At 31.2% G+C, this 22,295-nt stretch overlaps 1 long non-coding RNA gene across 1 annotated transcript; it reads right to left on the reverse strand.

Annotated features, from left to right (window-relative positions):
* Nucleotides 1-12,135: 12,135 nt before the first annotated feature.
* Nucleotides 12,136-14,707, reverse strand: LOC100804221 (uncharacterized). Its single transcript, XR_005888281.1, has 2 exons — nucleotides 13,121-14,707; nucleotides 12,136-12,341 (listed from the first exon to the last, which is right to left on the reverse strand). It is a non-coding gene; the product is annotated as an uncharacterized lncRNA (long non-coding RNA).
* Nucleotides 14,708-22,295: the final 7,588 nt, after the last annotated feature.

Here is a 22,295-nt window from a genome sequence, read left to right on the forward strand (position 1 = left end):
ACCAACAAGGCCACCTATTTACGCCTGAAATCAGAAATGGAGAGGGGAGTTTGGGCAATTCTTGAAGCTTTTGCATGTTTAGAGATTTCTAGAGAGAGAAAGGTCCAAGTTCCAGAGAGTTTTGAGAGCTTTTGTTGTGCGAAGACTGGCAGAGAACTAAGCTTGAAGAGGAAGCCATCCTGAGAGCATGAGATGAGTCTATGAGTGATTGTGAGGTTCTAGAGGTGGAGGAGACATCCCCACTACTTGCATTTCTTTAATCCTTCATTTTTCTCTTCTCTTTGTTGTAAAGGAAGCTTCCTAGATATGGAGAGCTAAATCCTCTGTTGGTTCTTCCTTGTAGGTACTTGATGTAAATACCTGTATATCTATTTAATGATGTTTTATGTGTTCTTTGTGCTATCAGTACGTCATTTCAGTGTGCTTTTGCCTTGATCACTTAGATGCATGCTTTGTTAGGATCATTCAATAGTGGAAACTGGTCTGATTCTTAGAACTTGATAAGACAAGGCTAGTTTATCGTATTATCACGAGGGATCGGGGTACGGTAACCTAGTTGTTTGTATGTTTGTCTTAATACGGTTCTAGTCGAGTTTAGTTCAACAAGAGGAATATGAGGACGATGCTTGGTCAGGATTAGGCTAGACTATCACGAGGAATCGGAGTTTAGCATTTCAGGAGACACCATAGAACAAATGAACATTGTTAAGTAGAGAATATCCTTATAACATCAGGCACCTAATAGGAAGACTAGCACGTTGTCTACTTGTCTTTACACATCATTACTCATGTGATTTTCCTTTTTAATAGATAGTTTACATACCTGTTCATAGTCCACACATATCTTTTCATACTAGACACCTATTCGTTGAATATAGCTTTACCAAGTAACACAAGTTCCCCGAGAGTTCGATACTCGATTCTTACCGTTTTATACTACTTGCACGATTGGTGCACTTGCCGAGGCTGAACAAACATCCCAAAAGGTTCTTACGAAAATTGTCAAAGGTAGTATTATACTTGTACTTGACCTAATTCATCAATATCACTACATAAACAATTAGTCAAACTAAAACTAGTAATATGATCCCATTTGCTAGCTCTCCTCTCTTATTTTCTAAGGACTTTATAAGTAACTTTATATTCTTTTAAACTACTTGGTGTCAATTCATAATTTATGTGTTTACTGAAGAACAAAGTCGTTTTGTTCTGTAAAAGAAAATTTGATGCAAAATTACATTTTTGGTCCCCCAGTTTATCTCCAGTTTTGGATTTGGTCCCCCAGTAATTTAATTCATGAATTTGGTCCTTCTATTTTGTAAAATCGTGCAATGTTGGTCCCCCAAGCTACAATTGGACGTTGACCGTTAACAAGTGATGCTAACTGCCACGTGCCACATTCTTATTAGATGATGATTGCCATGTGTCATATTCTGATTGGTCAATGAAAACAACAATGTATTTCATCTTTCATGAAGTTGACATCCAATCAGAACATGACACGTGGCAGTCATCATCCAATAAGAACGTGACACGTGGTAGTCAACATCACTTGTTATGCTATAAAACTCAGGGACCAAATTTACAATTTTGTCAAAATTTTACATTACAATTTCCCATTTATGCTATAATATAAGGATTTCATTTTTTAAGTGGAAGTCTGGATTTTATGTTTACTAAAATTCTAATGCTATCATGTGATACACTATATAGTTTATAGAACAATATTGTAACCTATTTGGTATCACCTTACATGATGAATTGAATGTACTATGTATAGGTTAGTCATCAAGCTCCTATAATTGTAGGTTTTGGTGCTGAAATCTCAACTTCCAATGTTGAGGGTTGCTTCTCAAGGGTATGTGGTGTAGCTCCATGTAGAGCTTGTAGGCCTTGGATCTTCTTCATCAATGGAGTCATTTGCTTCTTGAGAATCAATGGCAGCCGAATCGAGAAGAAGGAAAGGTGATTGGAGATGCCACTTCAAGGAGAAAATGATTCAAGAACAAGCTCACCACCATAGGAAGCCATGGATAAGAGCTTGAAGGTAGGAGAAGATGAGTGGAGGGAGAGGGAGAGAGGGGAACGAAATTTTGAGAGAGAAGAGGGAAAATAAAGTCTAAACATTGAAGTCTAATTTCTCAAATCCTCAAAGTTGCAAAATACACACACAAGGTCTTTATTTATAGCCTAAGTGTCACACAAAAATAGAGGGAAATTTGAATTTCTATTCAAATTTCACTTGAATTTGAATTTGAATTTGAATTTGTGGAGCCAAAATTTCACTAATTATGATTAGTGAATTTCAGCTATGGTTCAGCCCACTAATCCAAGATCAAATCCAATATTCTCCACTAAGTAAGCTTAGGTGTCATGAGGCATGTAAAACATGAAGGGTGTGCACAAAGTGTGACTATATGATGTGGTAATGGGGTGTAGCAAGCAAATGCTCACCTCCCCCTTAGGATGGTCTGAAATTTAATTGGATTGGACTTCTCCCAATTTAATTAAATTTCTCTCCCAACACACACATCAAATAGCGCGCTTAATGCATGTGAAATTACAAAACTACCTATAATACAAAAACTAGTCTAGGTGCCCTAAAATTCAAGGGCTGAAAAATCCTACATTGCTAGGGTACCCTAAACTTGTGGGGTACCCTCCCTACACTATGGAACCCTAAATACAAGACCCAAAAAATAATGAAACCCTAATCTAATATGTACAAAGATAAGTGGGTTCATACTTAGTCCATGGGCCCAAAATCTACCCTAAGGCTCATGAGAACCTTAGGGCCTTCTCCTGCATCCCTAGCCTAATCTTCCTGGAGTCTCCTAGCCACGGCTCTTGTGATGGTCCCCTCCTTGGGAGGATTGCATCAGTATACTCAGCCTTTTATTGCTATTTCCACCACACTGTATCCCTTATAATTAAATAAACAAATGTATATTTTATATATATTGTGAGGACTTTCTAATATGGCATTACATATAAAAGGATTTTTTTTCCTTAGGGTGATGGGATAGTTTTGAAATTGAGTCATTAATTTGAATGATTCAGTACCATGTGCCTATAAAAATGGGGTTAAAAGAGCATACAAGTGTAAGCTTAGCCCATAGGATTATTCCTGTTTACATATTTTCCTTTCTAATTCTACCCAAAAAAGGGTGATGTTCATCTATGTGAATTGATTCATCTGAAAAAACTGTATGTGGGAGAAGAAGTTGTATCATGAAGTCAAGGTATAAACTTCTATTTTTATTTTGCTTCCTCTTGAGTATGTTCAATCTATATTGTTACTTTTATTAATTAAAATTGATACTAATTTTTACGTTTGTATACATGAAGATGTTGTATAATTTAAATTTCACCAAATGTTTCCAAAGAGGAATTGGCATGATTCTACTTCTTTGTATATTTTAATTATGAAATGAAATCCAAGTCTTCTACTTCTTTATTGTTTCATCATGTTGATTTTCAGTGCTTGATCTCCCAATAGGCCTTTGCCATACACGCTGACTTCACCCCTTATACTTTCATTGTTGGTCCTAGAAATAATTTTTAAGGCCCTGGACTTTGTTGAACGTATGGAGGTATAGCTAAAGTAGTAGTATTGCTCAAATTAAGGGAAAAAAGTCAAATATGTTTTGCAGAATTAATAGTGTTTTAATTTATTTTGTGGTACGTTGAAATTTTTTATTGCACTAAATATAGCATGCATTGCTATTATGACATTTGGGCTCCAACTAGACCATTGGGCCAATTGCAATCATATCAAAGTTCAAGCAAATCTTTTTGCAATTTGTACTTCTATTGTTTACTGTTTCCTCAACACAATCTAGTTTCTAAAAAAAAAATCAGTTAATCTTACCCCCTTAAGTTCCTTGGATCAGACTCCACAATAAAGTAGAACACAAACCTCGTTTGACTTCCAAATTTATAAACACCACATGCAAACTTTGTTGTCGGAAATGCCATTGTTGACCTTTGAAAATTCCAAGTTCTAACAATTAATCTTCAAGGATTAAGGATATTCTTTGCAGTGTCTCTTTTAACACTATAGTTATTTCTCAACTCCAACCAGCACCAAAGACTTGTGATGTTTTTTATGACAATTTTTATAATTGAGGGTCAAATTGTCTACCAAGGACCACGTGAATATGTTCTTGAACTTTTTGAACCTGTGGGTTTTAAATGTCCTAAGAGAAAAGGTGTTGTTGACATTCTTCAAGAAGTAAGTCATGGTTTACTATTTGTATTCCTTGATTGAAGTTTTTTTTTTTTGCTGAAAAGTGAAAACTATATACATAAAATTTATATCTCTTACAGGTTTGTAACTGATTGAAGTTTTGTTTGTAATTGATACTCAATTTGCTTAGGCATTTCAATCATTCCATTTTGGGAGGATAATTAGAAAAGAGCTTGCAACTCCATTTGACAAGTCCAGGAACCACCCACCTCCATTAACCACTAAAAAGTATGGTGTTGACAAGAAGGAATTGTTAAAGGCTAACTTCTCAAGAGGGTATTTGCTAATGAAAATGAATTCATTTGTTTACATCTTCAACATATGCCAAGTGAGTTCTAGTTGCTTCATCTAGTTGCTTTAATATATTTGAATGTTAATTACTAAATAATAAATAAATATATAATATATTTTAGTAAAATAAAAAATTGTTTTAAATTTTTTAATCGATAAAAAGCATAAATGATAACATTTAATAACGACAAAAATGACAACTCAATTTAACATTTGATTTAATTATTAAATAAAAGCTCCATTGTTAAATAAATAAATAAGTAAATAAATAAAAGGTGTATGTGAAAAAGAAAAATGGCATACATCATTTAAGAATAATACTTAGCATTTATGTGTGTGAAAATAATGGAAAAGTCAATAAAAATAATATTATATTATTATTCTATAAAAAAATGAACCTAGAATCACCAATTATTCAACTTATATACTTTTGGTTTAATTCTAAGACCCCATAAGTGTTAGATGTTACACTTAAGGAATAGAAATAATGAGTTTTTTATACCAACCGAACAATATATCTACACAATTTATAATAATGCATGCATTAGATTGTAAGTTACAATTAAAAAGATAGAAATTTCTTTTTTATTTTATTTTTGCAGGTTAATGATGTTGCTCATGTTGGTGATAATGTTCTTGTTTCATGTTTTGTTACTTGCTCTAATTAACCCTCACTCTTTTCTTATGATAATAGTACATTAATATCAATGTAATTTTTCCATGTCCCTTTTGTTTAACTTGGCGATTGTATATTTGTGCTAGACAAGGAATGCCTTGTCCACTGGAACATGTATTACGACACTCCGTCAACACTCAGATTATGTTACATGCTGATGTAGCTTCATATAGAGCTTGTAGGTCTTGGATCTTCTTCATCAATGGAGTCCTTTGCTTCTTGAATATCAATGGCAGCGGAATAGAGAAGGAAGAAAGATGATTGGAGATGCCACTTCAAGGAGAAGATGAGTCAAGAAGAAGCTCACCACCATAGGAAGCCATGGATAAGAGCTTGAAGGAAGGAAAAAATGAGTGAAGGGAGAGGGAGAAAAGGAGCACAAAATTTTGTGCCTCAAAAGAGGTCTGAACTTTGAATTTTAATTCTCAAATGATCAAAGTTGAAAAAATGCACACACATGACCTCTATTTATCGCCTAAGTGTCACACAAAATTGGAGGGAAATTTGAATTTCTATTCAAATTTCACTTGAATTTGAAATTGAATTTGTGGAGCCAAAATTTCACTAATTATGATTAGTGAATTTTAGCTATGGTTCAGCCCACTAATCCAAGATCAAGTCCAAGATTCTCCACTAAGTGTGCTTAGGTGTCATGAGGCATGTAAAGCATGAAGGACATGCACAAAGTGTGACTATATGATGTGGCAATGGGGTGTAGCAAGAAAATGCTCACCTCCCCCTCTAAAATTTAATTGAAGTGGACTTCTCCCAATTCAATTAAATTTATTTATCAACATACACATCAAATATTCACTTAATGCATGTGAAATTACAAAACTACCCCTAATACAAAAACTAGTCTGGGTGCCCTAAAATACAAGGGCTGAAAAATATTACATTTCTAGGGTACCCTACTTACATTATGGAGCCCTAAATACAAGGCCTAAAAATAATGAAATCCTAATATAATATGTACAAAGAAGAGTGGGCTCACACTTAGCCCATAGGCCCAAAATCTACCCTAAGGCTCATGAGAACCCTAGGGTCTTCTCTTGCATCTCTGGTCCAATCTTCTTGAAGTCTTATATCTAATGCCCTTGGAGGGTAGGATTGCATCATTCCCTCCCCCTTGGAAAGGATTTGACCTCAAATCCAGAGGTTCTTGAAACTCTAGGGTTCTTTCCTCAACACCTGTAAAAAGAATAAAAACATATATATTAGTGGTGTTTGGTATGTTGGAGTAAGATAAGGTCTGAAAACCCATTTCTTGAGCATCTTCCCATGAGGGAACATGGTTCCTCACCAACTCAATGAGTGGTGCTACAAGTATAGAAAAATATGGGACAAACCTTTTGTAAGAGTTTGTTAAGTCATGGAAGCCCCAAATTTTTCTTATACTTGATGGAGTGGACCACTCAGGAATGACCTTTATTCTTTTAGGATTCGTAGGAACCCCTTGATCACCATTTAAAAAAATTAAGAAAAGTAATGCAATAAAACATACCTTTTTTATATTTTCATGTTGATTACTTCTACCAAAAAGTATGACAAACTTAAGGTGTCCCATATGAGCACCTAGGTTTGTATTGAAACAAAAAATAAGAACAAACCTACCTAATGAGTCCCTATGTACACAAATCATGAAGATGTTGGGTGAATGAGTGATTTTACAAAAGAAGGTTGCACCACTCAACACATTCATCATACCACCTATTTTAGGGATTTAGTGCCTAATAATACCTCTTTTGGGCACCAACAAAGCATAAGGAATTAAGCTCGTACGAACCAAACCCTTACCCAACAACTCCTTTAATTGAGGAATAACCTCAAGCCCAAGAGGTGTGGCAATGCTAACAAGTGTCTTTTTACAAAGGAGAAAATGTGGAGGTTGTCTAAGAGGGGAAGTTCTTTTAATGTTTGTCTTTATTGTAAAATGACTTTCCTACTTAGCTAACCTCTTGGAGGAGACACTTACCTCCTTACACTCCTCCTTAACCATTAATGGTTGTCCTTCTTCTTGGGGGTAGATTTCTTCACTAGATTCTTCCCTTTTTGCTTCTTCACTTTCACTAAAGGAAGGTGAAGTAGTAGCCTCATCTTGGCAACTATAAATGTCTTGGCCCCTCATAGTCATGGTTTTCTTGGTGGGGCATTGAGAAGTAATGTATCCTCTTCCAAGACATTTAAAGCACTTTATAGAGCTAGTCTTTTCTTGCATACTAGCCTTAGGGGGTTGCTTTTCTATTGTCTTCCCCTTATCATCTTTGGGCTTAGAAGGTGTTGCCCCTAATATGCCTAGACCTTGGTCTTTCTTTGGATAAGAGTAAGAGCCATAAGATTTTAAAGTAGACTTTCTTTTAAATTGTTGCTCTACCCTTATTTCCCAATTTAAGTAAGCCTCTACATTGTCCTTCCCATAGAAGTATGGGAGGTTAATGTTAGCCTCTTGAGGCTTTCTTTCCTTTTTTCTCCTATGGGAGTGAGGTCTAAGATGTAACCTATGTCTTCCTTCATAATAGTCACGAAGTTCTTTACTTAGACTCTTACAAGATTCATGACTACTATAGGTGGCATGTTTTTCTTTTCTTAACTCTTTAAGTATTTTCCTTCTTTCTTCTTCCCTTATTTTTTCTCTCTCATCTTGATTTATTTCTACAGTCTCTTTTCCTTTTTCTTTTCTTTCTATTTTTTCTTTCCATAACTTGAGGGAACTCAACTCATCTAAGATTCTAGATAAAGGGTCCTTATGACTAGTACCCTCACCATTAACACTAGATGAATGATGACTCATGTTGGTTCCTAAGTTGTGGTTCTTTCTTGTTGGGGGTTTGTAAAAGGTAAAATCAAGATAAGTGTGATAAGTAAGAAGAAATTATTATGTAATTACAAGATAAACTAGGCGTGACTAGTAAAGAAAATAAGCTATGAAAGTAAGCAAGAAATTAAAGTGCAAGAAATGTAAACTAGGCGAATCCTGAGAATGTTTGGATGACCACATTTAAGGTTCCCAACAAAACACTCACTATCCTAAGGGGAAAATTGTCTAAAATTATTACACACAAATGGAAGTTTTGTAACCTATTGGAGGCTCCCAACACACTTCCAATGAAAGGCCTTTTTGTTACAAAACTTGAAAGCAATGAAGGTAAGTAAATTGTCAATTACAAAATTACAAAACGGTCCTCAATGTTGGTGGTTGTTCTCTCTTTTGTGATTCACTCAATTTGGAGTGCTTCGTATTCCAATATCTCTTAAGGTGGTTGGCCCCTTGCTTCTTGAATCAAATTCTTCAAGAGATGGCACCAATCCTCCTTTCTAATTTCCTATATGGCAACTCAAAAACAAGGAAACAAAGAGACAAGCAATAACCAAAGACCAAAAAAAAATGAAATGAAAGCTAAACCAATAGAGTTTTAACAAGACATTTTCAAGGATTATTCAACAATTAAAGCAATGAAAAGCACATAAAAGCGAGCTAGGACTCAAAGAGAAACGTAGAATGGCTCTAGAGTAGAGTAAAAAAAACTAAAAAAATAAGACTCAAGAAACCTCTAGTTTTGGCACTTGTTTTCCCACTAATTTTCAATTGAAATTTCAGAACTATGATTGGTATAAAATAGGCACAAATTATAGAACAAATTTCGAGCCAAAACAACAAGCACACTTCACTTTCCCTTTTTTTTGCTGGACACTGATTTTCCTACCAACTTGTGTGATTTTTAGAATTTTTTCCTATTATCCAAGTCACTTGGTTATTTTTTTTATAATTTTGGTCCAAATGTATAGAAAATTCAGTAAATATTTCAGCTCAAAATTCAAAGTGATCAATTCCTAGTAATTTTTACAAGTTCATATGTTCAAGCTGCCAGCACCAGAGATTTCAACCTAGAAATCAAGAGTAGTGTTTATCTTGCTTAAGGCTTGGATAATTATAATTTGTGTTTGATTATGCTCAAATGTCTTGAATAACAACACATTTCAAGAGAGCTTAAGACTTATTTTGATTCACAAATCCAGCCACAACTCAGCACCACAACTCAATTTCTTCATAGGCATCATATAGGAAACTTCAAAAACTAAACAAAGTTCAAAACAAGACTACTTCTAGGAATTGATTTAGAGCATGTTATGAACTAAATAACATGCATGACTTAGACTCAATTCAAAAGATAGGCTAAGAATGACAAGAATACATGAACAAATGTATCTAGAATTCAATCAACAAAATAAAAATTCAACACAAACTTAGAACTTAATGTGACAATTATTATGACTAAACATGACTCTAAGACAACATGGATTAAGTGATTTACACTTAGATTTTTGTGTTTTATTTTCTAATCAATATTTTAGAAGAAAATTTAGATCTAAAGGTTCAACACAAGAAGATTATGGCTGAAAAATGAGAACCTAAAATCAACACAAAAACATGATTCAAGAGTAGATCTATAAAATTTGAACCATAGAAATGCAAGAACAAGTGTAGATCTAAGGTTTAATCAATTTTTTTTTTAATCTACTCTAAACAGCACCAAACCACAAGACAATGGAGGATATACATGGAGAATAAGATGAATAACAAGTAATTAAAGTGAATTAACCAAACAAAAAGATAGAGGAAGCAAAAGAACATCACCTAGACGTAGATGCTCTTGATACCACATGATGTAGCTCTATATGGAGCTTGTAGGCCTTGGATCTTCTTCATCAATGGAGTCCTTTGCTTCTTGGATATCAATGGCAGTGGAATGGAGAAGGAAGAAAGATGATTGGAGATGCCACTTCAAGGAGAAGATGAGTCAAGAAAAAGCTCACCACCGTAGGAAGCCATGGATAAGAGCTTGAAGGAAGGAAAAGATGAGTGAAGGGAGAGGGAGAGAAGAGCACAAAATTTTATGCCTTAAAAGAGGTCTAAACTTTGAAGTGTAATTCTCAAATGATCAAAGTTGAAAAATTGCACACACATGGCCTCTATTTATAGCCTAAGTGTCACACAAAATTGGAGGGAAATTTGAATTTCTATTCAAATTTCCCTTGAATTTGAAATTGAATTTGTGCAGCCAAATTTTGGAGCCAAAATTTCACTAATCATGATTAGTGAATTTTAGCTATGGTTCAGCCCACTAACCCAAGATCAAGTCCAAGATTCTCCACTAAGTGTGCTTAGGTGTCATGAGGCATGTAAAGCATGAAGGACATGCACAAAGTGTGACTATATGATGTGGCAATGGGGTGTAGCAAGCAAATGCTCACCCCCCCCCCCCTCCTCTAAAATTTAATTGGATTGGACTTCTCCCAATTCAATTAAATTTTTTTATCAACACACAAGGGCTGAAAAATCCTGCATTTCTAGGGTACTCTACCTACATTATGGAGCCCTAAATACAAGGCCTAAAAATAATGAAATCCTAATCTAATATGTACAAAGAAGAGTGGGCTCATACTTAGCCTATGGGTCCAAAATCTACCCTAAGGCTCATGAGAACCCTAGGGCCTTCTCTTGCATCTCTGGCCCAATCTTCTTGGAGTCTTCTATCCAATACCCTTGGGGGGTAAGATTGCATCACATGCGTTGCTGTAGCTTAAAAAATGTAATGTACTGTGAACTTTTCATATGCTTCTTGTGAATTGCTCTTCAAGGCAGGAGCATAGTGAATCAGAAGTTAATGCAGAGATACTTGGCTGGTTGATGTTGTTTTTTATGAAGCCATGCACTTTAATCAGGTATGATATAACATTGGTTTGTGTTGGTAGGCTTTTCATATGTTGGGCTTTAGGTTTGTATCTATTTATTTCTATTTTTAGATATAAGTAGGCACAACCAAGTTAGGCATTTTGTTTCTTTTTGTATATGGGTTATGATACCCCTGTACCATTATCTACACTTTTTTTTGTTTAAATTTTTTTTATACATAAATTAAGAAAACAAATATTTGAAGATAATAGTATTTTTTTAAAAAAAGACAATAGTATCTATTATTAGAGAATAATTTTATTAAAATATTTTAATCTCTTTTTTAATTTTAATAAATATATTATTAAGTCTTTCGAAGACAAGAGTATTTATTTATCTCACTAAAAATTGGAAACATTAATTAAGATGTTTTTTTTATATATTTAATAGAGGGGGCCAAAGGCCTAAGAAGAATAGCATCACTAAGTAGCAACTAGCTTAGGAAAGATGATTGTTACTCTAACATCAGGGTATCAATCTCCAAACTACACACGTACGTAATCAACTCTACTTTAACAATAGGTAAATAAATTATAGTATCAACAGTAATTAAATTAATTATTATTTAATAACACTTTATGAATGATTATGTTGGGCAAAATGTGGAACAAGAATTAAAATTTACAACCATGAAGTTATGAGGGGTTAACGTGAATCAAGTGATTTCCATAATTATGGCTAGTCGGTATCTTGTTTATTTGCTCTCTACTATTTTTCTTCCCTTTATTTTATATGCTCTGTTGCTTATTTTTTCAATTATTTTTGTTTTAACAGTTATTTATCCTTTCACTTGATATTCCAATTGAACTTGTTGTCTGATGTTATTGCCTGTAAATTAACTACGTAACTTTAACTGCATCCACTGTTCAATAAGTTCTTATCTTGTTCTAGCAAATTCATGGTTTCATTATATGTACCTTGTCACATATACAGGGCAGATTATAAAATTGATCAGTTTTTGGGGAAAAGGAATTCATACAGGGCAGGATTTGGAGGTAAGTAAGGACATTATTTGTTTGACTTGTGTAGTTTTTGGACTCATGCATTATGTATCAATCATTATTTGCTATGTGTTGGTTTTTTAATTGGTCTAAATTTTGAGAGAAGTTTTGTTTTATTTTATCTCTAAGTTTTGAATATCATTTCCTTGAGTTAAATTGAATGGGACGATAAATACTAATAATATAACTATAAATTACATATCATTGTATTATAACATAGTAAATTTTCTTTGAAAAAAAACAGTAAACTAAAATAACTCCAGTAAACTACTTTTCTCCTCCTCATATAGCCACATTGATAGTTCTTTGATTTTTCCCCTTTTCTAGTCCTTCCTTGTCTCCTTCTCATCTCCTTTATCTTGGTGGCAAAATTCCTCTTCCATTCGATACCTCCAAAATTATAGTATGGCTTAAAGTTAGCATTATTATGTGAATAAGATATATTACAAGGAAAATGAAACACTATTAGAAAATATGCTTTCAACATCGATTATTTATGACTTTTAACATTGGTTTTTAAACCGATGTTGAAAGTACCGACATTGATAGTATTATCGTTAACATCGGTTTTTTAAAAACTGATGTTAACGTAAAATTACCTACATCGGTTATATAAATAACCGATGTTGGTAATATGAATTACACCCAAAAAATGTATATTAATGTCGAAAGTTAACATCGGTTTTTTCAAAAAAACCGATGTTAACGTTTTCAATATTAACATCGGTTTTTTACAAAAAAAACCGATATTAACTGTCAACATTAACACATTCGTTAACATCGATTTTTTCAAAAAACCGATGTTAATATCGTTAACATCGGTTTTTTTAAAAAAAACCGATGTTAACAGTCAAATTAACACATTCGTTAACATCGGTTTTTTGGAAAAACCGATGTTGTTTTCAAAAAAATTTTTTTAAATAATGTCTCTATTTTTTCAAAAAAAACCAAAATTTAACCTGTAAATTTAAAATCAAACCACACAGCACATAACATATATCATTTGCATTCTACTTTCAAATAGGTTTTAGCATAAAACTAGCCATCAATAAAGGTTATTCAATGTTAAAATGAAACAACAATTGTAAAAAATGTAATGCAAAGTATGTAAACTAATTAAGTAACCTAAAGTTACATAGTTGCCTAACATCTTATGTTTGATTTCTAACTTTTAGATAATATTGTGCCCATTGGATACGAAGCGCCTTGAATCTTTTTACTTCCAATGATCTAACTTCATTAAAATACTGCATGATCAAATAAAAAATAAATTAATAATGTAATAACAACGTGCATAATAATAAGAGGTTATTAAGTTAATCAACGTGCATGCAGCAATTGGAAGATATGATGTCCCATCCCACTCTTTACTCAAATCACAGATCCATAACAACAAAGTTTTATTTCAAGGAAATGAGGATATTCCCAAAAATCGACCAACATAGCGGCTTTATTATTGCCGAAAACAACCACCTTGAATGTCGAACTATACACAATCAATGCAAGATGAGAGTCATATCCATATGTTCTGAACAATCAAACACATAAGTTGCAATATTTACTAAGGTTGCCTGCAGGTTAATACAGTAATGGCATTGAATCCTGAGGTACAAAAATAAATTTTCCCCCTATTTTCATCATTTTTTTTCTTTTCTTTTTTGTACGGTTAGTAAACCCCCTTAAAAGGAGGAAAAAAACATCATTTGGAACATTTGGAAAAAACATCTTTTCTTTTTTTTTCTTTTCTTTTCCTAGAAACCTATTTGTACTTTCACTATTTCATTCATATTTTCTATATACTTGTACCCATTCTAAATATTTTTACCATTCTAACAAGTCAACACAAATAATTTTGTCAAACAAGACCCACTATTCTCTAGCACTGTCCCCTGTAATTTCTTAAATTTCATGAATTTCCCGTGCCCATTTAAGAAGAATCCGTAATCTTTTTGGAATGATCCAAATTCCAACCACAATATATAGCCATATATGTTCCCTACTTAGAAACATCATCAGCCAACATCGTAGTAATACGAATACATTAGCAAAACACAATAATTAAGCACTGTATCAAAATCTCAACTCATAAAATAAAATTATTAACAAAGATGAATGAAGTTACTATAATCGGGGGAAAAGGGGGGGCTAACTCAAAAATATTACTGTAAAAAAAGGATGATCTCAAGAAGATCTACTAGATATAGAATCATGATAAACTCTTACAGATAGAGACACACCACAAGGCCGTCATTGAGACCAAGTTTAGAGACACACCACAAGGGTTGGAAGAACAATGATCTTGAGCTTCTCAGCGAGAAAAGGACTCTTCTCAGCGTTGAGTTTCACAAACCGAGTCTCGATATGCTGCTTTGCCAAAATATTTAAATGTTTGTCCATAACCTGCAAAAAAATCGCGAACAACAACATTGAATGCTCCTTTTCTTCTATATATAAAATTCAATCAGCGTTATAATAAGTCATCGAAATTATGAATTGAAAATGAAAAGTGAGTGAGTGAGTATGTGTTTATGCATAAAGGGAACGAGAGAGGAACGAAGGGTTTGTGTTTGTGTGTTGTGGCTGTGGCTGAGTTATTGCGGTGGAGCATTGGGTCGTTCGAGCGTGCTTGCGTTTCCTTATATCTGTGAGGGATAGGGGTCAGGTAACCGGTTAAGGTTGTTTCGCTTTTGCGGGTTTCAGCGTCCGTTGTAGTGATATGATACCGGTTGTATCAGGGAAGCAGTTGCCTTTGGAGTTGGGATATAGCTGTAATTGGACACGCGTCATTTACCCTTTACATAAGTCATCTCTATTTCCTCGTCTCATTTATCCTTTCAAATTCTCGTTTTTATTTTAACTCATAAATAAATAAATATATTATGGATTTTGTAGGCTGTAGATCATCAATATCCGTAAAAACTAATAAATAATTATTAGAAACCACTAGTGAAGCTCCGTGGTAAGTTCTACTATCCGAATTAACGTTTCGCCAATAACTTGAAACCAGCACTACTGCATTAGTGATTATTCCCTCAATTTCTTTCTCCAAACTAAATTCACACTCCATTCAACTCAACACGGTAAACGGCAGCAACACAAAACTAAATATTTGCATGGATTGACGTGAAAAAACGGAAGTGAGAAAGAAGCAGAGAGTAGAACCTAGTTTGGTGAATTCACCGGAAGCGAGTGCATCGGTATAGTATTTGTCATTGTAACGAACAGGGAAAAGAGCGATATTGAGCTTTTTGAGCTGCATAAGGTTCTTGTCCCTCACTCCATCAAGTGAGATGGAGACTTCACGCCCAGCTCCCATTCTACAAAAAAAAAAAAAGTTAGCAAAAGCAGAGAAGGTGGCATGGCAGGGAATGGTTATGGAATTGGAATCCTCACCCAAACTCTAATTGAGGAACTACACATACCTAGAAAACAGAGAGAGATGCCTCAGCCTCCCAAATGTTTGAATCTGCGAGTGGACGAGAGAGAAAACCTAGACCCGGGATGTTTTCAACTTTTCAACTTCATTTTTCTTTTCCGGCCTTTTTTAGAGTACTGTTTTAACATTAAAAATCCTTATATTAGCAAAAAATAATAATTAAAAATCTTTTTGCATATTAACTATATATAAGCTTCACATGTCAAAGTACTTACGTTTACCTACCCCTAATGAATAAGTACATTACAAAAGTGAAATAAAGAGGACAAAGAAAAATTGGGTGAAAAACATGTGTTATTAGATGAATAGGATTAAAAAAAAAATCAGGAATTATAAAATTAGTTTATGAGGTATATCTTATAAAATATTTATTAGTTGATACGTTAAAATTTGAAAATATTCTCTGTTCATGAAATAGTCTCTTTTTTTTTAAAAAAACAACAACTATACTCTTCATGCAAAACAACGCGTCCACTGCACACGCAACGCTCCACTCAATCTCAATTTTAGTAGCCTCCAATTTTGAAATTCACTTTTGACTATGTTTCTTTTTTTTCCTGTACGAGTTGCTTATAGGTAAAATTTAGAGTTAATTTTATAACTTATCCAAATCAAATTCTAATGAAAAGCATCCAAATATTTAAAGATGCATAGAATTTCGTGTGGGATATTTTTTTTTGACTGAGGACTATTCCAGGCTGTATAGCATTAAAAATAATTTGAATTAAAAATATTTAAATAAAAAGTTTGAATTAAAAATATTTTTTTTCAAATTATTACTAACTTTTTTTCTTTATTTTTCCATTATTTAAAAATAAATTATTATTTATATTTTCTTTCTTCCTGTTTTTTTTTTCTTCACACCCTTGCAACTCTTAAAAAAAAATTGAGTTATCACCAATTCACCATAACTCAAGAACTTAAATAATTATTTTCAAGCAACAGATCCACCCTAGCTTCAAGAAATTATGAAATTATGAAAAGTGGGAAAAAAAATGAATGAAACTCAGTAGAGAAACAAAATTTTAAAAGGAAGCTTATGAATAAGCAAAATGAATAAGAAAATGAAAGAAATGATTATTACCTCTTGGCTAGTTCTCTTTGGGTGATATAATTTATGTTTAGAGATTTTTGGGTGATATAATTCATGTTTAGAGATTTTTATTTTTAACACAAGTTAATAATAAATTTTAATATATATTTTTTTATTTAATGCAAAACGACCTAAGAACATCTATTGTGTTGAATTGCTTGCTTATTGAGTTGTTGAAGTTGATGGCAAAATCTAAAGATAAAGAAAAGTTTGAAGACTTTGACAAGCCAAATATTTGTTCAAATATTAAAATTAGAATTTTAAAAAAATAGACTGAAAATAATTAATCCAAAATGTTTTTTCTTTATTTCTTCTTTCCTAATTAACAAAAAATTCACATAATTAACAAATGAGGTTAAAAATAATAAAAAAATGACAAATGTAATAAAAATAAAATACATGTAGATTATAATTAACTCTAAATTTAAAGACTTAAAACATAATTTTCGTGTCTCATGAAAATATTTTTATTTTTGTTCTGAAAAATTTGTTTAAAAATAATGAAAATATCATTTTTTTTTAAAATCCTACAAATATATGAGATAACTATAATTATTTAAATTAAACCACTGTAACATATATTTTCAATAAATCAAATTAATGTATACAAATATTTTAATTTATTTTTAATTTAAAGATAATACGATAATATAAATATAGTAGGATTTCATAGAATTTTTAAAAAATATTCTCCATTTACCTTTTTATGAAGAATTTTTATTTTTATTTTTATAATAATTAAATCAAAATATATTAGTAATAAATTTTAATTTTTTTACAATATAATTATTTTTACCAACATTTTATAAAAATTCTATAAAAGTTAAACTCTATTATTAAAAACAGTTTTTTTTTTATTTTCAAATTAACTAATATCAAATAATTTATATAAATGTATGTTATATTTAAATGATAATCATGAAATAATAAAATTAAAATTACGAAATTCATATTAAAAATTTAATTTAATTTTTAAATGTTTACCTTTTGAATTTATTATTGATTATTAATTATTATATTTTTTAATTAAAATATAATTAATAACGCAATATATGATTTTTTTTTAAATATATAAATAATTAAAAAAAAATTATATTAACATCGGTTTTTTTGGAAAACCGATGTTAACATATCATACGTTAACATCGGTTTTTTAAAAACCGATGTTAACATCATTAGTTAACATCGGTTTTTGAAAAATCGATGTTAACATCATTAGTTAACATTGGTTTTTCAAAAACTGATGTTAACGTATATGCATTAACATCGGTTTTTTGGAAAATCGATGTTAAGAATGATATTTTATTTACAAATATGCCACCGCGTTTAACTTAACATCGATTTTGTCCAAAATCGATGTTAATAAACCGATATTAAAACTGCTTTTTGTAGTAGTGAAAAAGTCTAATAATCATATTGATGATGTTAGAAGAGTTCAAAAGTGTGATTAAAAAACATATTCCACAAGTGTAAATATTTAAGGAGACAACACACAACATATCAAATCAAATAGGAATACTCCCTATACTTTGTTAATTTGGAGTTGCATGTCATCCTTGTGAAATACTATTATCTTTCTTTTATTGGAATTTTTAAAGAAGTTTATCTTTTTTTTAAAGACTCCCTTCAAAGTTTAAATTGTTTTATATATTAATTATTTTTATTAAATTTATTGAATTAGATAAATAATAAACAACCAAATTTCATAATTTATTAAAAAATAACATTAAAAAAATATTTAAATGTTGTTAGAGGTCTAAATTACAAGGGGAACATGTACAGGCTAGGTTTTTGAACCAAAGGTTTTGTTGCTCATTATCAACTCCATCTACTTTTATTGCTCCTATGGAAGACCAAATAGAAGAAATGCGTGAGACAATTACTAAATTGAATGTTGCGCTTTTGGTAAAGACAAATAAGGAGAGGACACTTGAGGAAAAGATGTTACGGCTGATAGAGAATCATGATCACGTAGCCAGGAGATGTGGATGGAACTGAGCACCATATTGACGATACTCAAGTTGATCATTGACTCTTGGCTATTGTTTTAGTTTGATTGCCATGTTAGTTATGAATTTAAATTATATTAAACTTTCACATTGCATTTTATTAAACTTTGAATTTGTACTTTATCAATATTTAATTAGAACTTTGTTGTTAGATGTATTTATAGATTATGAATGTTCACTTTTTTATATAAGTTTCATTATATAGTTTAATTAAAAATTATATTTACAGTTGGTAATTATTAAACATGTTAAAATCTAATAAATGAAAAAATAAAAATAATGGCATATTTTCTTTGAACAATCGAGTTGTTTTTTAATTTATTTTAAATTTAAAAATTAATTATTAAACTAGACAAAACATTTAAATAAATTTTAAAATGTAAAATTAGCGATCGAATTAACAACCGAAATTATTATTATTTTCTAAAACTTTATTATTTAGTAGCCACTGAATTAGCGACCGAACTTTATTTTAATTTATTTTACAATTAAAATTTAATTTTTTATTAGCGACCGAATTAGTAACCGCATATTATTTTAATTTATTTTATATTTAAAATTTAATTACTTGTTAGTGACCGAATTAGTAACCACATCTTATTTTAATTTATTTTATATTTAAAATTTAATTACTTGTTAGCAATCGAATTAGCTACCCTAACTTCGGTTGCTGATTTGGTCCCAAGCAAAATAGTAACCAAATATCTAGCGACCGAATTTTATGTGCTTACGACACAGTAGTTCGGTGGCGAAATAACAACTGAATAGAAATTTGGTAGCTGAAGGTTTAGCAACTTGGGTTTTTGCAACGTACATGATTTGGTTGTTATTTCGCTGGCCAAGAGTTTTAGCGACTGAATTTAGGGGTTTAGTGACCGAATCTGTCGGTCGCTAAATCATGTTCTTTATGTAGTGTTGCACACCAAGAAAATTAAGTTTTTTTTCCTCTTTTTTATGTGCTCAAGTATGAAAGATAGTTTGATTGAATTTAAAGTTTGAATCTTATCAAATCCATTTTCTGATTCTTTGGTTATGAATTTTAGAGCAGTGTGGTTGCCTCACGTGGCCCTGGCGCGGAGGGTTTAATATGGGATATTGAAGCTACAAAATGCAATGATCGATCCTTTCTTTTATTAGAATTAGATTTTTTTATTAAAATTTTCCTTTTTTATTTTAATTTTCTATTTTTTTAAAAAAATAACACATTCTAAGACAGTTTTTGGAAAAACCGTTTTAGAATCTTCAAATTTTTTAATTTTTTATTTTAAAAAAGACATTCTAAGACAGAAAGTCTACCATTCTATAACCGTTTTTAATTAAGAACAACATTAGAAAAGTATCATTTTAAGATGGTTTTCAACTAAGCACCGTCTTAGAATGATACATTTTTTTCTAAAACGGTTTTTTATAAAATCGTCGTAAAAAATGAAAATTTTCTATAACGTTGTTTACGATGATGGTTAATGACCGACGTATAATGTCCAAATTAACCGACGTAAAACTATTTTTCGTAATAGTGTGTATTCAAGTAACTTTTGTCCTGAATTAGAACTTGATTATATATTTATCTCTGAAAGTTATTATATATATATATATATATATATATATATATATATATATATATATATATATATATATATATATATATATTTGCATAGTTTTCTTATTGCAGTTACATTCAAAGTTTTATCTTTTAAAATTTAAATTTGATTGTGTTTACTTCTTAAAATATATTTCACGTAATTTTCTGATTGTGATTAAATTTGAGAAATTTTTTATTGAATAAGCATTTGGTTTATGTTCAAAGTACGAATATTTGTACTTGTTAATTCTTATACAAATTCGATTATGGTTCGATTGTTCATTTTAAATTATATTATGGCGCAGATTTATATTAAATTGAAAATAAGTTATAACATAATTTGTGTTATAACTTTCAAGTTGAAAGTTATAACACCGCTGGTTAAACAGAAAAACAATTCATAATAGTAATTCTAAGTCCCATTAATAAAATAAATTATTGATTGTAAGAATCAATAGTAGGAACTTAACAAAATTAAAATCGAATATTCAAATGAATTTCGACTATAAAGATGTAGACATTTATTATAACACTTGGATGCTTAAGCGAGCAGAAATAATTGGGTAGACTAATAACAAAATATAAATGTGCATATTTAACCTGTTTTTGAAATTATTTTATCTATATTTAGCGTGTAAGTGAGTCTTAGAAAGATAATGAGAGACAACCTCTATGATCACCCAACATTGCCGGGGATATGCAGTGAGACCTTGGCAAGAAGTGACAAAATACTTTGAAATCCCAACGATGTTGATGTGACCTAAGATGAGTGCTTGAATTTGGTTTAATTGTCTAACTTGATCCCAACGATGTTGATGGAATGATGCTACGGGAGATCTTTTTTTCTTCTTATTATTTATTTTTTGCGTCCTCTTTCTTTCTCTTCAATGCAATTTTTTTAATATTTATCTACCTTTTTGGAAAGGATTACATTTATCTATCTAATAATAAGTTTTTGATCAATTGGAAATTCCTTTTACTTGCAGCTGAGTTTCTATGGTTTGCCTCAAGGGTCTTCGTGAGGCTAGAGACGGAACATTTGGATAAATTTATTTATAAATTAAAATTAATTTATACATAAGATAATTTATAAGAGATCTATCATATTAACTTCCTTAAAAGATGATTTTTAATTTATGCATAAGCTCATTTTAATTTATAAAAATACCTTTTTTTTTCCTCCTACGAGTGCTGCTATAGAGAAGTTTATACAATTGCTCCATGTAAGGACAAACAAAAGAATAAGGGAAATCTTTAAATACATTTTTGATCTCAAGAATTTAGCTTTTTTTATTTCGTTCTTTTAAAAAAAATGTTTTAATCTTTGTAAAATATATTTTTTATTTTTCATCCTTAAAACGTTTTAAATAATATTTTTTTTACTTGTTTAAAATATTCTTTTCAAAGTGTTATCTAAAGTATTTTAAAGGAAAAAAAAAACATTTTACACGAACTATAATGAAAAAAATATATATTTTACATGAATGAAAATAAAAAAAATACTAAATTATATGGATAAAAAATATATTTAAACTTAAAATAGATAAGCAAATAATGTCATTAAAAAAACAAATGGATACAATTCATGTATTCCCTAAATGCTACCGGTAGTTATTCAATAAATAGACGAACTAGAAAAATCGGTGAAATTTTCTTGTTTGCTTCATATATTTAAATTGTCAGATGTAGATTAACCGGAGATGACATATAATTTAGTGGGATCGATATGGCTAAATAGTATTTTCCCCATAGTATAAGTGCAAGTGCAATAATTGTTTTTTTTAATGAATTTTGGTTAACTAATCGCACACGTCCTTGTGTATTCATCAAGAGAGCACATTGTAGACAAGCTTTGCACTTTTCCATTCGTTATTAACGTTTGCCTCCCATTCACTTGATTTTAATGTTGTCACCAGCACCTAAATAACAAAACACAATAATGCCAGAACATGCATTCCCTTTCGCTAGCTACTAGGAGTAACAACCCAAAAAAAGTTTCTCGAAATTTTGTTTACATCCCCAATAAGCATATCCTTATCAGTTGAACAACACAAGAAGAATATCCTCATTAAAAAAAAACCCCATTTTTTCTCGTTCACATCCACCTAAGCCTAGTAGTAAACGCCCATTGCTGCATTGATGAAAACACTCCCCCAATATATATAAGGAACCATATATGCACTACAGAAAAAACCACAACTAACTAAACCGTTTCCTCTTCACT

This window comes from Glycine max, chromosome 14 (genome assembly GCF_000004515.6).
Source record: "Glycine max cultivar Williams 82 chromosome 14, Glycine_max_v4.0, whole genome shotgun sequence".
NCBI classification, from domain to species: Eukaryota; Viridiplantae; Streptophyta; class Magnoliopsida; order Fabales; family Fabaceae; genus Glycine; species Glycine max.